This window comes from Triturus cristatus, chromosome 7 (assembly GCF_964204655.1).
Source record: "Triturus cristatus chromosome 7, aTriCri1.1, whole genome shotgun sequence".
In the NCBI taxonomy this organism is placed as follows: domain Eukaryota; kingdom Metazoa; phylum Chordata; class Amphibia; order Caudata; family Salamandridae; genus Triturus; species Triturus cristatus.
The window spans coordinates 1,126,129,968-1,126,146,796 of record NC_140590.1 but is presented as its reverse complement, the minus strand read 5'-3'; the positions used below and the strand labels follow the sequence as shown (position 1 = coordinate 1,126,146,796).

Sequence of the window (16,829 nt, the reverse complement as noted above, 5' to 3'; positions counted from 1 at the left end):
TTTTCTTTCTTTATACTCTGATTGCAAGGACCTGTTGTGGATATAAACCCAAATGGGGATAATCCGAAATGTATTCAAATAACTAAGAACGTGTAGTGTTATAAATTAATGAACCCCGTAATTGCTCACCTGACTTCAGGGTAGAGATATGGATTATAGTACTGTGGACATCAGGACACAAGTTCAGCTGAAAAGAACATGAAGCAACCCAAATTTAGTGACACAGGAGTTGCTTGGTCTGTTCAGACGTTAATTTTAGTCAGGTGTTCCAAACATAGAAGCACGTCGTGGTTACTGGCAAACAAACGATTTTGGATATAGTATTATCAACGTTGCACAATGGATAATCGCTCCTCATGTGGTAAAAGTTAATCAAGAGTCATTGCTAGCTACTAGCTAAAAACGATACTATCAAAGTTTCACCCGATAGTTAATCGCTCCTCAAGTGACAGGGACTATGTGAGAGTCACTGTGTGCGATAATTACGCTGACTCCCCAGATCGTGACGGGCAGCTTAACATTCAAGCACCGGAAAGGCTGTGGCCAAGCCACACGGTTAGCTAGCGCTAAAATTGTCTTTTAAAGCAATTTCACATGTTTCCTACCTGATGTCTTTCGTATTCATCTTCTAATTAAAGGGAGTCCGTCTGCTGCAACCGGTAGCGAGCCGAGCGTGCAGCAGCTATATGGGAGCTGTCAGTGGACATAAAAACAGGACTAGTGCGGGCCAATTCGATTGGTCTTTCAAGGGCACGCCAATGCCCGTGTGTTTAAGGCGATTGTGTACGCACTTAACTAGTAAACAAGCTACCATGTTTGGGTTTCTATAATTCTTCAGAGTATAATTACAAAGGCTTATTCCTGAAGGCTTCATTATGTATTTAAAGCCAATGCGCCTAATTATTTTAAAAACGTCAAACGCTTGATATCGTAGCCTGGCAAAAAACGTATAGCTTATTCGTAGGATGTAACGGCAAAGGATATAGCATCCCAACATTGCACAACTTTAGGAATCGGACTTCCTCCCTAAGTCCGAACTATACGAAACACGTTAGATAAATGGCCCACAATTCCCTCACGTAACTAAGTCATGCTTCCAGGGACATAGTTGGTGTCGATAAGCCAGTGTGACAAAGGTGGACAAGGTTGACAGCTCCAGCCTTCCACATAACAAAACAGACTGTTGATTTCGAATTACACATTAGATTCATCTAATTAGTTTCAGTTGGTGTCATTTCTGAGAAAAACATATATACAACGCTCATTGACAGACACAGTGAACATAGCACAGAGCTATAATTAAGTATGTCACATCAGACAGTGCACATGGGCCAGTTGATACATTGGTTTACACAGTAAGTATACACAAATCATAGGTTTACATTCTATATATACCATGTGATCGTTGCACATCAGAAAGGCACAGTGAACATTTCAGGTATCAGAAAATAGACTTATCTCAGATAATGGGTAAGTCTATACTTATCTAAAGCATAACATTCCCAGTTGTTTATTGGTCTCCTCATTCTCATTGAGTCCTGTTTTTACAGAGTCCAAAGAGTGGATCCATCTACACTCCTTATAATTGAGAATGGAATGGATGTTACCACCTCTCGGATGCAGCCGCACCCTCTCAATTATTGTCCATCTCATGCTTTCTGGTAAATGGTTGAGACTTACAAAGTGGTCCACCAGAGGGGCCCCTTGTGTTCTACACTTGATCCTGCTCATATGTTGTAGAATTCTACACTTGATTTTTTGTGTAGTTTGACCTACATACACTTTATTGCATGGGCAATAAATTGCATAGATAACGTTATTGCTATTACAGTTGGTAAATGTGGGTCGCGTGTAGCTTTTTGTATCATAAACAAATGTGGGGCCCTCTATCGTGGACATGCAAGCTTTACAGCTGCCACATTTTTTATGGCCCAAAATCGGTGGTAATGATAACTGTGAACGTAAGTCTGATTTAGGGGGACTCTGAAGGTATGCGTTAACCACAGCATCTTTTATACTCTTGCCGCGTTTAAAAGCAAAAAGTGGTAATTCAGCAGTTCCAATTTCCGTGGCCACCAAGTTCCAATATTTAGCTATTGTTTTCTTGATGGCTTGGCTGTCTGGGTTAAAAGTTGTAACACAAACCAATCTGTCATTCACCTTTTCGCTTTTCTTGGTCTCTAATAGAGTCTCTCGTGGGCAATACCAGGCTCTCTTTTTAGCCCGTTTCAGGAGTGTATTGGGATAGCCTCTGTCCCTTAGCCTTTGTGTTAAAACTGATGCTTCCTCAAAGTAGTCTATTCTCTGGGTGCAGTTACGCCGCAGTCTTAGGAACTGCCCATAGGGCAGATTATCTCGAAGACTGCGAGGATGATTAGAGTTATAACTGAGAAGAGCATTTCTCTCAATGGGTTTTCTATAGAGTCCAGTATAGAGTACCCCTTCTGTAGTCTTCACATTGAGGTCTAGGAAACTGATAGTTTCACTGTTCTCACTCATTGTGAATTTTATGTCGTTTGATCTATCATTTAACCATTCAAAAAATTTCTTCAGAGTTGTAGTTGAGCCGGTCCAGATCATAAAAACATCGTCGATATAGCGTTTCCACATATCGATGCTGTCTCTGTATGGATTACTCTCATCGTACAAAAAAGTCCACTCAAAATTGTCCATGTAGAGATTCGCCAGGGACGGCGCATAGCTCGCACCCATGGCAACGCCCTTGCATTGGAAAAAATATTGGTTCTGAAACACAAAAACATTTTTGGTCATTGCGATGTCTAACATTGCCGTTAGAAATTCCGTGGGAATTCTGTGAGGGGTTGGTCTTGCATTGAGCACCTCTTGTACTACCGCAAGTGCCTCGTGCTGAGGAATGCTCGTGTATAAGGATGACACGTCTAGGGTTGCTAGGAGCTGTTTCTCCTTGTCAAAAGGATGATCCTCTATGAACTGAATCATCTGAGTAGAATCCCGAACATAAGATTTGGTGACAGTCACAAATGGCTGTAAGAAGTAGTCAATATACTGATTAAGAGGTTCTAATACAGAGCCACAACCCGATATAATTGGTCGTCCGGGTGGCTTGTCTAGGTTCTTATGGACCTTTGGCAATGTGTAGATTGTGGGGATTCTAGGGTTAGTTTTGGAAAGAAATTTAGACTCTGGAATGCTCAGGAAGCCTAATTCAAGGGCATGTGCCAGTAGGGAGTCTATCAGAATTTTTATTTCAGATGTAGGATCCTTCGTGATTGGTCGATAGCTATCACGATCATTGAGTTGTCTTTGGATTTCGTCAATATAGTCATTCCGATTTTGTATAACGATTGAACCCCCTTTATCGGCAGCCTTGATAATTATTTGTTCATTGTTCCTAAGGGACTGTAAGGCCAGTTTTTCTCTTACCGGGATATTGTAGGGGACAAATCTAGGTTTGTCCAGTATAGCCAAAACCTCTTGTGTAACAATTTGCTCAAAAGCCACTATTTTGTGGCTCATAGTCTGTATGGAAGGAATAAAGACAGAATCAGGTTTTAAGGGTGTTGCTGCAATAGAGCGAATACAGGGTTCTCTTTGTGCAAAGAAATACTTCAGTCTGACTTTTCTGAAAAACTGCATAAGTTCAAGTTTTACCAAGAACGGATCCGTTCTTTGAGTGGGCACAAAAGATAGTCCCTTGGAAAGAATATTGTTTTCTTCTTTTGACAAGGTATAGTTGGAAAGATTGATAATGGGATTATTATCATTTAGGACCACAGATTCCATTTGAATATTGTTGCCCCATCCACCTCCTCCCTATCCTCTGTTGTCTGAATCCATGGACTAGCCTCCTCCCTCCTGCCATGCATGGTCTGATGTGCTGCCACTGCCATCCATTTAGCATGATGTACCAGTCCACTCCTCCTGCCCTCCATTGCCCAATTCTATAGCCCATCATTGACCTCCTGCTTAGCCTCTGTGCTTAGCTTGCTGCCCCTATTCTCCTTCCCCCTGCCCTCCGATGTCTTTGTGCATGCCCCTGCTCCATCCTTTTTGCCCACCATGTTCCATGGACCTGCCACTCCTATCTACTCTGAGTGTTCTGTTGAGCTGCCACTCCCCTCCCACCTGCCTAGCATTGTCAGATGACTGTAACCTGTCCCTGCCACCTCTACCCTGCCTGTCCACATGCCATGCCCCTATCCGCTTCCTCCTGTCCTTCATGGTCCATTTTACTGCCACACCCCTCTGCCCTCCCTGGTCTGTTGTGCTGCAACTGCTCCTCCTGCCTGCCCTGCGCGGTCTGTTGTGAGGCCCCTTCCCCTGAACTCTCTTGTCTGTGCCCAGGTCCCGACCCTCCCTTCTATTCTCCATGGTCCTTTGTGCATGCCCCTGCACCCTCCTTCTTGCCCATCATAGCCATTGTGCTGCCACTAACCCTCCCGCTTTCCATGCATGGTCTTCTGTGCTGCCATGGCCCCTCCCACCTTCCCTGTGTGGTCAGCTAGCTGCCCTTGACCCCCTCCCACCTTCTCTCCATGGTCTGTGTGTATGCCATCATAGTCTCATTGTTGCTCTCCATGGTGTGTCTTGTTTCTAGTGCCCATCCTGCCTGACCTCCATGGTCATCTTGCTGCTCCTGCCCTGCCACCTTGCCCCCAGCCCTCTGTTTCCATGTGCAGACCCCTATTCCCTCCCTCCTGGCTTGTCTGTTCCATTGTAATGCCCCTGCTCCGTCCCTCCTCCCCTTTATAGTCTGTTATGCTGCAGCCTTCTCTCCTGTCTGTCCATTATGGTCAGCTAGCTACCATTGCCTCTTTCCCCTCTGTTCTCTGTTGTCCATGTGCATGATCCTGTCCGCTCCCTATTGCTTACTATGGATTGTTGTGCTGCACTCCCGTCCCGCATATGCTGTGTGGTGTATTGTGCTGCTGCAAACCCTGATGCCTGCCCCGTAGGGTCAGTTTGGTGCACCTCTCCATGTCCCTCCTGTCCTCTGTTATCCGAGTCCATGTCCCTACCCCAATTCCTCCTGCCTACCATGATCCAATGTACCATACTTGCGAACATTTTGAACTTGTTAAGAGGGAGATTTTGAAAAAAAACTGGGGTATTGATTTTCCCCTTTGAGTTACACTGAAAAAGAGGAGATTGTAGACAGGAGACAGATCAAATAAAGCCCATTTGAGCTTAAAAACATTGGACGTTTCCTGGCTGAAACTGGTCTGTTGGCATGTATGGTTGCACTACCACTGCCTCTTCCTTCTGCCCACAATGGTCTATAATATTGCCACAGCCTCTCTTGCCAGTCCTGTATTGTTGGTATGTTGCCCCTGCCCCCCTTTCCACTGCCCTCCTTAGTCTGTTGTGCTGCCACTGCTCTTCCTGCCTGCCCAGTGTGGTCAAATTGTTGCCTCTGCACTCACCCACCTGCCTTCAATTTCAATTTTCAATTTTCAGAGTCCGTGCCCCTGGCCTCTGCCTCTCAACAGTATCCCAATGAACAACTAGATTGCTAACATTCTATATTTATTACAAAAGTGTGGAACGCCTGACGTCATCTTGATGTAATCAAAACTGTAATACCTAGAGAATTTCCTTTCGAAATAACATATATGAGAGGGTCTTATTTGCATCAAAATTATGGTTAGTGCTCTAAAAAACTAAAATGAGGACATATTTTCTGAGTTTTCAAATAGCGACGAAGAACTTTTAAATTATTTGTAATCTTTATGTTGTTTTATCCCATTGACCACTTGATTAAATGTTGCACCTAGGGGAGAGGATGTGGTGTTACTTCCAGAGCTGCAGACTTTGCAACTGGGGAACCAGGTTGGAGTTTCTGCTTCAGCTCAACATTCTGTGATTCTGGTCAAATCACTTAATCTCCCCATGTCTATAACCAAAATGAATTTGATCTTGTGTGATGTAACCAATGCTCATGTAAAGCACTCCAATACCTGACAAGTCTGCACTATATAAAACTGCAAATACACAAAAAATAAGTGTTTTGCACACTTCTGTCATTGGGCTACATGTGGGCTACATGTGGGTGATATTTGTGCCACATTTGGGCTCTTTTGTCTCTGGTGGCCATCTTGGGAGATTTATTTGTTATGAAGTTTCCTAATTTCCTCATTTACTGCAGTGTCCTCAGTAGGAAATGCTTTCAGTTTTTTACTTTGATTCCATCAAGAAGGTATTCAGATATGTCACACATTTGCCATAAATTCTGAATGTTAGCACTCTAGTTGCTCATTAGATCACTGTAGTAAAGCTACTGCTCAACACGGAATTCTGCTGCTGGTATTAAAAGTGTATGTTTCAGTCTGCATGTCAGAATTTTGTTTATGAAATAGAAGAGGATTTGAGAAGTCAAAATGTGCCCTAATCTCTAGTGGTTGCTTGAGTACCACTATTATCACATCATATCATCTCATGTGCATATATAAAGTGCACATTCACACCTGAGGGTATCTTGTTGCTGAATACCATATGTTTTTTGCTATCCAAGTAAATAATACTTATTGTATAGACCCTGGAAGGAATAAAGGCTGAGTGGTAGCACCAGGATTCAAACACGTGAGAGAGTGGTCAAACACATATCTCTCAAGTGTATTTCTCCATTTAATAAGCCACCAGACTAATACGATCTGTATGGGTTCTTCAACATACCTATCATTACACACATCACTGTGGAGACTTGAATATGACTGTAATCACACATTATCACTGTGGGGACATAAACATCAGTATAATCGCACAATATCTCTGTGAGGACTTGTACATTACCATAATCATGTATAATAACTGTGTGCTATCCCTGTGCATACTATTAATCACCCGCTATCTCTGTATGGACCTGGGCATGTCTATAAACACACACTATCTCTGTGAGGACCAGGGCATGTCTTTAATCATACTCTATCTCTGTGGGGACCTTGGCATGTGTGTAAGCACACACATTCTCTTTGGCAACCTTAGTAATACTATAGTCACACACCATCTCTGTGGGGACCTCAACATCTCTATAATCACACACTATCTCTGTGGGGACCTGGGCATTTCTATAATCACACACTATCTCTGTGGGGATCTCAACATCTCTATAATCACACAATATCTCTGTGGGGACATCGACATCTCTATAATCACACACTATCTCTGTGGGGACGTGAGCATGTCTATAATCACACACTATGTCTGTGGGGACCTGGGCATGTCTATAATCACACACATTCTCTTTGGCAACCTTGGTAATACTATAGTCACACACCATCTCTGTGGGGACTTGAGCATTCCTTTAATTACACGCAAGCTCTGTTTTGGCTTGAGCATCATCAGCTTCGCATTCCCTGTATGGGGCTTCGTGAATACTGATAAGTAGTAAAGTTGGACTTTTGGTCTAAGTTTACATTGTTGAAACTGAAAAGTAGAAAAGTTAGATTTTTTGTCTAAGTTTACCATTGTGAATTGGGCCCTATTTTAATGGGGACTTAAACACAATCATCTTGATACACTAAATCTGTGGGGACTTAAACATCGCTATAATAAAACACTATCTTTGTGGGAACTTGAACATCACTATAAAAACATATCATCTCTGAGGGGACTTGAGCGTTCCTGCAATTAAAAACAAGCTCCGTTTTGACTTGAAGCACCAGGGGATGCCATGAGGCACAGGGTTAAGACAGATTTGCATATAGCTGGGTCTGAACTGGGGTGGCAAAGTGAGCTAAAGTACGATGATGGATTCAACCCAGATCTGTGACTGGGGATGAGTGACTGAAACGTTTCAGCACTTCGTCCATCATCTCCTTGTGTTTGCTTTGCTCCCCCTAAGTTGGCAGGGTATGCCCAGACGTGGGTCCCTTGCTCACTTTGCCACTGGATTCAAGCTAGCCTGGCTAATGAGGGGTGTTACCTGAAACCGGTCCCAGGATACTTGTTTCCGGTCCAGGGAAGACCTGGCTTGGCAGTTTGGGCTGGACTGTTCCCATGAGGTACAGGGTCAAGACTGATTTGCATATAGCTGGGTCTTAACTGGGGTGGTGAAGTGAGCTAAAGAATGAAGATGGATTCAACCCAGATCTGTGACTGAAACGTTTCAGCACTCCGTCCATCATCTCCTTGTGTTTGCTTCGACTTGAACATCATCAGCTTCACATTCTCTGTATGGGGCTTTGTAAATATTGAGAAGTAGTAAAGTTAGACTCTTGGCCTAAATTTACCTTTGTTAATACTGGTAAAAGTAGGAAAGTTAGACTTTTTGTCTAAGTTTACCTTTGTGAATCGGGCCCTATTTTAATGAGGACTTAAACACAATCACCTTCATTCTCTATCTCTGTGGGGACTTAAACATCGCTATAATAACACACCATCTTTGTGGGGACTTGAATAACCCTGTAATCACACACTATCTTTGTGGGGACTTGAACATCTCTACAATAACACACCATCTCTGTGGGGACTTGAACATCTCTATGATAACACACTATCTCGGTGGGGACTTAAACATTGCTATAATAACATACCATCTCTGTGGAGACTTGAGCATTCCTATAATTACACACAACCTCTGTGTGGACTTGAACATCATTAGCTTCACACTCTTTATAATGGGATTTAAGCTTTGAATGTACACATTATTTCTATGGAGACTTAAACACAATGATCTTCACCCGCTATCTCTGTGGGGACTTGAACATCTATTTTGGCAAAAATGAAAGCAGCTAATCAAGCTCTGGGTTCCACTTGATATGTAAATTTCTTTATGTGTTAGTTACCTTACCTCCTAAGATTTTAGGCACTAGTAAATAGGTAAAATACAGCTTTAAGTCTCTTTCTTTAAGCATTATAAGATATTTTCTGGCACATCAACATAATCTGTCTTAATGTATACCCCTGGTATATATGCTACAATTCATATAAGAATAGATAATAATGTTGTTTGTGTATATTGTTGATAAAATAAACATTTAGCCATGTGCCTTCGACTGTATTCAATCAAAAATAGTGTTACGGACTAGGTCCCCACAAGGATGGTAGCACATGTTCAAGTCCCCACATGGATGGTGCTGTGCGCATGATTAAATAACAATATATTTGCAAATTTGAAGCAGGATCCTGTATCCTGATTTTTTTCCTAACATTTTTCTGTTGTTAGTGTGTTGTAAAAACATTGGGAAAGGTTAGTCCCCACAAGGCAGGTATTCACACATAGTCCCCACAAGGATGGTAACACGTGTATGTGTGTGTGTGTGTGTGTGTGTATGTGTGTGAGAGCGAGGGAGAGAGCGAGAGAGAGAGAGAGAGACCCCGAAAGATTTTACATTAGCAAGCCATTGCATATAATGTGGAAGTCACAGGAGGTCAGCAGGCCAAAGATCTTGGTGCAAATATTTTTGGGTAACCTGCAGATCACAAATTACACTAATTATAAAATACCTCAGTCACTAATGCACCAGCTGCAAACAGCAGCATGTATTTTATAAAGCATAATGATGAATTATTTCAAGTTTGAACTCAGCTGTATGCTATTCTAAGGTTGAAAAAAGAAATCCCATTCGGTTGCATTGAACAACTGTGCCCAAAAATTCAGTTGGTATTGGGTGATATTGTTAGAAATGGGATTCCTGCTTGGCTGGGGTTTGCACCCAGGCCAGGCAGGAGCCACCACTCTAGTCAGGGTAACCTAGATAAACACTAAAGGATAACCTGTGTTCACCCTCTGATAGCTTGGCACAGAGCAGTCAGGCTTATCTAAAGAGGCAATGTCTAAAGTATTTGAACACCTCACACACCACACACACACACACGCACACACACACATAGTAACCTAATGAATAGACCACAAATCAAATCAGCTTTATTCGGTTAAAAGAAATACAACCATAAAAGCATTCTAAGAAAATGTAATCCTGTTCATAATTCGTCTGTATAAGTACAAAAAATTGCGTAATTTGTTTCAAAAATCAATCCATAGTTTGATAGACACCGGTGACGTGGTATAGTAATTTGTCTATATCAATAAAGAAAAATGTGAATAATGGTTTATACATAAAGTGTATAAGTGCAAATATTTATAAGGGGTAAGAAAAAGCATAACATTCCAAAATTCCGTTAATCACTGTGTGTCCTACTCTCTTCATAGAGCAGGGCCTCAAGGGGTGAATTAAGATTTCTTCTTTTGATCGCCCTTTGAATATGAGCCTCTACCATGTTGCAAACTTTCACATTTTCTAAGTTGCAAATAAAGTCAAAAGCAATTTTATAAAAATACAGTTTCTCCTTTAAAATAGTGGGTGTAAAACGCTCTTCCTAATATCCATATAAAAAGTGCAAAATAAAATGAAGTCGTTTGGTCCGATTTTCCATCACAGGCGCATTTTGGAAGGCTTCAAATCCATTTGCCCATGGTTGAAAAAGCTACTAAAAAGTGAATTGTTCCCATTCTCAACCTTCTCAGACAAAATTGATGTTTTATATTGGTGACCTGGAGTAAATAACACTGAGTCCCTAGTCAATTAGGCAAAGCACAGTAGGACCTACATAGCTTTTTCGATTGTGCCTCAGTTTGTCTTAGCCATTCTCTTGACTCAAATTGCCCATTTGTTAAATCTTTTTTTACTATAATCAAGAATTTGCATGAGATTATTCAAATCAATGTTCTCAGTGCACTCTTTTAAAAGGTTATTAATATACATCAACCATGGAATTCTTTTGGTATACTCAAAGGAAAGACATTCCTTAATGATTTCTTGCGTGAATTTGGCTCCCCCCTTACTCCACATGCCACACCAAACAGTAAGAGCTAGTGCACCAATATTATCATTAATGTAAGGGGCAGCCAGCTCTTTGTGGGTGATATATGAGGGAATAGAAAACAAAAAGACTCTATACACATTTAGAAGATTAGAGAATATTTATCTGAGCAAAATAAGACCAAAACGACAAAAATCCAATCAGTAGAAGTCAAGATATACATTCTTAAAGATTAAATGCAAAAGTAGTGCTAAGAAGTCACTAGCGGTCAAAAGGTTAATTGAGACCAAGAGTTATTGGTAAAAATGTTGAGGCCAACCGTGATGGAGGTCAGACCAGCTATGGGAACCACACAGGGCCCGCTGAGAAAGCACCTTGGATGGAGCAAAGCTTCAACACTGAGGGCATGATGCGTCGATCTTTAACATGCAGTTGGGTCATTGAGTTCTCATCGGGTTTCTCTGAGGTGAAGGAAATGCGTCATAATCAAGCCATGCAGGGTGTCGTCGTTGGGTCAGGCATGCTGTATAATCGTTGTTGTTGAACAACCTCTGCGTAGGCGTTGAAGGGCGATGTGCTGGATCCAACCGGCGCAAAAGTGACAATGCGTCATTTTGTAGCAAATCAGCTGCAGACACAATTCTGAGGCAAGGAACTTGGATAGAGCACCCCAGGCAATAGTAAGATTCACCAAACGCAGAGTCCAGCAGCACCAGCAGAATTGCAAGAAGTCTTTTGAGTTCCTGAGAATTCAGAAAACAGGAGATAAGCCAGTATGCCCTTGGAGATCACTTGGAAAGAAGGCAAAGTCCAGCAGTCTTTTAGCAGAGTCAGGGAGCAGCAGGCAACAGGGCAACAAGCGGAAAAGCAGTCCATGCCGAAAAGCAGCTCAGTTGAGCCATTTAAGCAGCAGTGAAGTCTTTCTGACAGAGATTCAGTACGAGATCCAGAATTGCCTGTTTTTAGGGGGTCAGAGATCCAGTACTGATACTTAAAAGTGCCTTTGGTGTAGGGTGTGACTTCACAGCAGCTCTCTGAAGTGCACAAAGCTCCCTTTTAACCCCTTCCTGTCTGCCAGTCTAACTGTGGGGAGCAAATCAGTGCTGTGTGTGTGGACAGGACACTACCTTTTGATGTGTAAGTGTCAGCCACACCCATTCCTCCCTGTCCAAGAAGACCCATCAGAATGCTGATGAAGGCAGATGAGTGCTTACAACAGAAGAGCCTCACCTTCCTGTGTTTGTGGCTGGCTAGAGGGAATGCAGAAAGTGTAGCTGTCACCCAACCCAGATGTGTATTGGAGACAGGCTATAAGGCACAAATAGCAGTAAGTACAGAGAAATGTCCACTTTCTAAAACTGTTTTTTCCTAAATAGTAATGTTATATTCAACTTCACCAGTAAGTTGGATTTATCATTACCATTCCAAACATATAAAACATGAAAAACTACTCCTCCTCAAGGATCCTCACTCAGTCCCACCCTCTTCAACGTATACATGAGCCCCCTCGCGGCCATCGCACGCCGACACAACCTCAACATCATCTCCTACGCGGACGACACTCAACTAATCCTTTCTCTCACCAATGACCCTAGCACCGCCAAAACTAACCTACACGAAGGAATGAAAGAAGTTGCCGAATGGATGAAACAAAGCCGTCTGAAACTGAACTCAGACAAAACTGAAGTCCTCATCTTAGGTACATCCCCCTCTGCATGGGACGATTCCTGGTGGCCTGAAGCCCTCGGAAAAGCACCCATCCCGACAGACCACGCACGGAACCTAGGCGTCATCCTGGATTCTTCACTCTCAATGAACAGACAAGTCAGCGCCGTATCCTCTTCCTGCTTCAACATTCTTCGCATGCTCAGAAAAACATTTCGCTGGATCCCCCTCGAAACAAGGAAAACAGTTACCCACGCTCTTGTCACGAGCCGACTGGACTACGGAAACACCCTCTACGCGGGTACTACCGCAAAGCTCCAGAAGAAACTCCAACGAATCCAAAACGCATCAGCCAGGCTCATATTAGACATCCCTCGCAACGAACACATCTCTGATCACCTTAAAGACCTCCACTGGCTACCCGTCAATAAGAGGATCACCTTCCGACTGCTTACCCACGCACACAAATCACTCTACGACATCGGACCAGATTGCCTCAACTCTCGACTATCCTTCTACACCCCCTCCCGCCAACTACGATCTTCCAGCCAAGCCCTCGCCACTATACCTCGCATCAACAAGACCACCATGGGAGGCAGATCCTTTGCATACCTGGCTGCTAAAACATGGAACTCACTCCCCGCCTACCTTCGCCTCACCCAGAACCACCTAGCGTTCAGAAAGCAGCTTAAAACGTGGATATTTGACAAATAACCCTCCTCCCCTTCCTAAGCGCCTTGAAACCCTCTGGGTACGTAGTGCGCTATACAAATTCTATGACTTGACTTGACTTGACTTGAAACAGGAATTACAGCTTAAAAGTGAATTAAGGAATTCCCAATGTCAACCTACGAGCCGGGTACGCCTCACAGTAGTGAAAAAGCGAACGTGGGTGTAAAGATTAAACACACTTAGCCTACCTTTTACTTACATGGTACGCTGCCTTTAGGGTTACTTAGGGTCTACCTTAGGGGGTGACCTATTTGTAATAAAAGGGGAGTTTAAGACTTGGCAAGTATTTTTAAATGTCAAGCCAAAGTGACAGTAAACTGCACACACAGGCACCGCAGTGGCAGGCCTGAGACAGGTTTCAAAGGCTACTTAGTTGGGTGGCACATTTAGTGCTGCAGGCCTACTAGCAGCATTTGAAGTACAGGCCCTGGGTATATGGTATATTACTTTACCAGGGACTTACCAGTACAACAAATATGCCAGTCAGTATACACCAATGTCATCATGTTTGGGGGAGAAGCACATACATTTTAGCACTGGTTAGCAGTGGTAAAGGGCTCAGAATCGTAAAGCTAACAAACAGAACAAGCAAAAACAGGAGGTAAGAGGCAAACATTCTGGAGGAAAGACCACCCTAGGGAAGCCAGGTCTAACAGATATATAAATATATATGGGTGTAATTAAACACATAAAGAGACACACCTGATGTTCATACAAAGCTCACATGAGTCGTACTCATTTAGCACTGTTACAAAGGTTGAGTAAGGCTAAATTCTTTCAACATTAATTTTAGCTCTTGTCAGTACCTGAAGTGATATTCTGAGGGGCAGATGTACTAACATTTCAGTCCAGGTTTGTGTCACAGAAGTGATGCAAACTAACATAATATTTTTATTTCGAATTGCCTCTTCAGTGCAAGTTTTGCACTTGAAAGTTGCCTGAAAGTAAGGCAAAGAGAGCTTTGCGCTGCTTTTAATTAATATGTATCTTGGCAGCAACCATGCAACCACCCATTGACTTTTACACCAAGTACTATCTACTAATAAGAGGTGACAGGGTTTTGCCCACAAAAATAATTCCTTTTTGAGATTAGTGTTAATTTGGAGAAATGCTTTTATGTTTCTCCTACTTTGAGCGTGTGTTCCATTGTACAGAACACATTCAAAGTGGGAACATTTTTAAAGTTGTTCTGGGCACAGTATTTTGTACTGGAAGGGTGCAAAATCTGTGCTAAATTTGATGCAGACACCTTTTCACTATTGTGTGAGGGTGTGTGTTTGGCACTAGGCGGCCTGATTGTGTGCCAGCACTAGAGGAGAGCAGGATAGTCCAGTATCTCTGCAGATAAACTTATTTTTCTGCTCTCTCCCTCTCATGCTACCCAGGACAGCCACTTGTGTAGCTGTTCTGTTTTGCACGAGTTGCATGAGTTTATGGTAAATCTACCACTGAGTGTTTATTTGTTTGCCTTGAAAGTCTATTAAAGTTCCAGTTGTTCTTCGACTGACCGCAGGTTGCTCCGTCAGGACACCTCAGCCATAAATACATTATTCCTAGTAAGTGAAGCCTTTGCAGCAGGGCCAGAAAGTAATGGAAAATCATAGCACTCCAGACCCCTGTAGGCTGCTAATCTACAAGGCTATGCACATAGCGGTTTTACATTTGCATCGCTGCATGTGTTCCAGTGTCATTACTGGAGGCCGTGAGGCATTTATAGCAATTTGCTATTCTCAGCCAAATTCCACTTCTGCTAGAGGTACAGGTGCGGCAATGCTTAATTAGTGCTGGTGGTTTCAGGTTCTCAGCACTGGCTCTAGTGACAGTCAACCACATGGTGGCGCTGTCTTTTTAATTTTGAGATGAGCACAACACCCGTTTTTATTAAGTCAATATACATTGAAAATGAAAAATACTAGCAGAGTCTCATGCCATTATGATAGCTGTGTGTGGCCTGAAATAGTCTGAATTGTCACACTTGGACGGGTTGGATGTTATGCTGGTATTACTAGCAGGGTATGGGTGGTGCAGGCTGCTGAGGCCTTCCAAGAAGGGCCCTGGCACTTCATTTTTTTACAAATTAAGCACTGGCAGAGGGATCTGACTACTTCTGATATTCTTCCTAAATTTTCTGACTGCCTATATCCCAAAATTTAAGCAAGAAAAGCAATGAGTATTTCTTTTACAGTGGAGCACAGTTTACTCTTCGTGATTCCATTTGTATCAAGTGAATGTTCTCAGACAGCGCCTTAGATCCGTACCTGTTCGAGCTGGATTCGGATTCTAGTGCTGACGTCATTCTTCGTGTTTGTTCAGGGGAGGAGCCTGTCCTTGTGAGGAGCCATGCCTATATATGTATGCACTTGCTCAGTGACGGAAATCACACTTGCCCACTGTTTGTACACACAGTAGCACAATTAGCAGCTCCTGCCAGCATCATGAAGCTCACAGTTTCATCCATTCTGCTCGTCGGTACTTTCGCCCTCATATTAGGTAAGTGACTAATCCGTTTTTTTCAAACACTTTAATCCAATGTTTGCAATGTGTGGACAACAGCCCTTTGTAAAATAGTCAAATGTATGGGACGATGCAGTTCCAGCTTGCTCTGTGTCACTGTATACAACAGGTAATGAGCACCCCAGGTAACCAGACAATGGGATGCAAACTCTCACTGACTGACCTCATATTTACTTTTTAAACACATCGCATATTTATTCATTTATGTTATAAGACTATGTAGCGTGGCTCACGCGAATGTGAACAACTTTGCTTTTCAGTGCGGACGGCACACATATAAAGAATCAAATAAGAGTATGGGAGAATCAACATATAAAAGAAATAAGCAGATACAAATGAAGAAACTATTAACACCAGTGGAGATTTTGTCAAATAAGGTAGCTGAAAGCTAATGGGGTGGTGGTGACATATGGTAAGTGGAGGATTAGCGCCTACAGTTTTTTAGACTGTTGATTAGCAACACAGGGGATTCCAAGAAATGTCAACAAAACTAGGCCCTGACTTAGGGGTTGACAGGTGGCCTGCTGTCCATGAGTTTGGGAGTGGACATTTCGTCCACCACCTTTATGGAGGCGAATCTGTCAAATTTAGAGGTCGCAGCTGGCACAGCATTGATATTTATAATTTCAGAGGAAACCACCCTGTCAGGTGGCTGTGCAGAAAAAACGTGTTTCTTTTTCAGAAACAAACCACCACTTTGGGAGTTTGTCTTCTCAAAAACAAAAAGATATTTATTTTTCTGTTTGTGACCAACAAGTTTTATCAGGTGGTGTGGGAGTGACAAAAAAGGAGATCCGACCACCCGCTCAAAATAAAGTGGGTGGTCTAATATCCTTATTCCAATGACCCCAGTTCTATCAGGCCTTTGGAGTGAGTTTTCTAATGGCGAAGCCAACACAGGCACTGCTGTCAGGAAACTGAAAGTCCACCAGATTCATAATATGGTGGGCAGAGTGAGTGTTTGGAGCATGGTGTATTCCGTCAAGAGTCTGACAGTGCGGCCTGTCCATCAAACTGACTTGGCAAGGGTGCAATCACATACTATTATGTTTAGCTTCCCCATTTTATAAGTGACAAACAATATAAATCTGTATAGAGAAGGTGCTTTCTGACGGTCTTTAGATGTGCGCTATATCCTGGGGGGAATCTAGTTTGTTTCAACAATTTTTTTTAAT

The 16,829-nt window shown here is 42.7% G+C and overlaps 1 long non-coding RNA gene across 1 annotated transcript in view; it reads left to right on the top strand.

Annotated features, from left to right (window-relative positions):
• Positions 1 to 15,528: 15,528 nt before the first annotated feature.
• LOC146811208 (uncharacterized) overlaps positions 15,529 to 16,829 on the top strand; it is a 70,258-nt gene continuing 68,957 nt past the window's right edge. The window contains exon 1 of the long non-coding RNA XR_014965796.1: positions 15,529 to 15,630. This is a non-coding gene — a long non-coding RNA (uncharacterized LOC146811208). The remainder of the gene's footprint in view (positions 15,631 to 16,829) is intronic.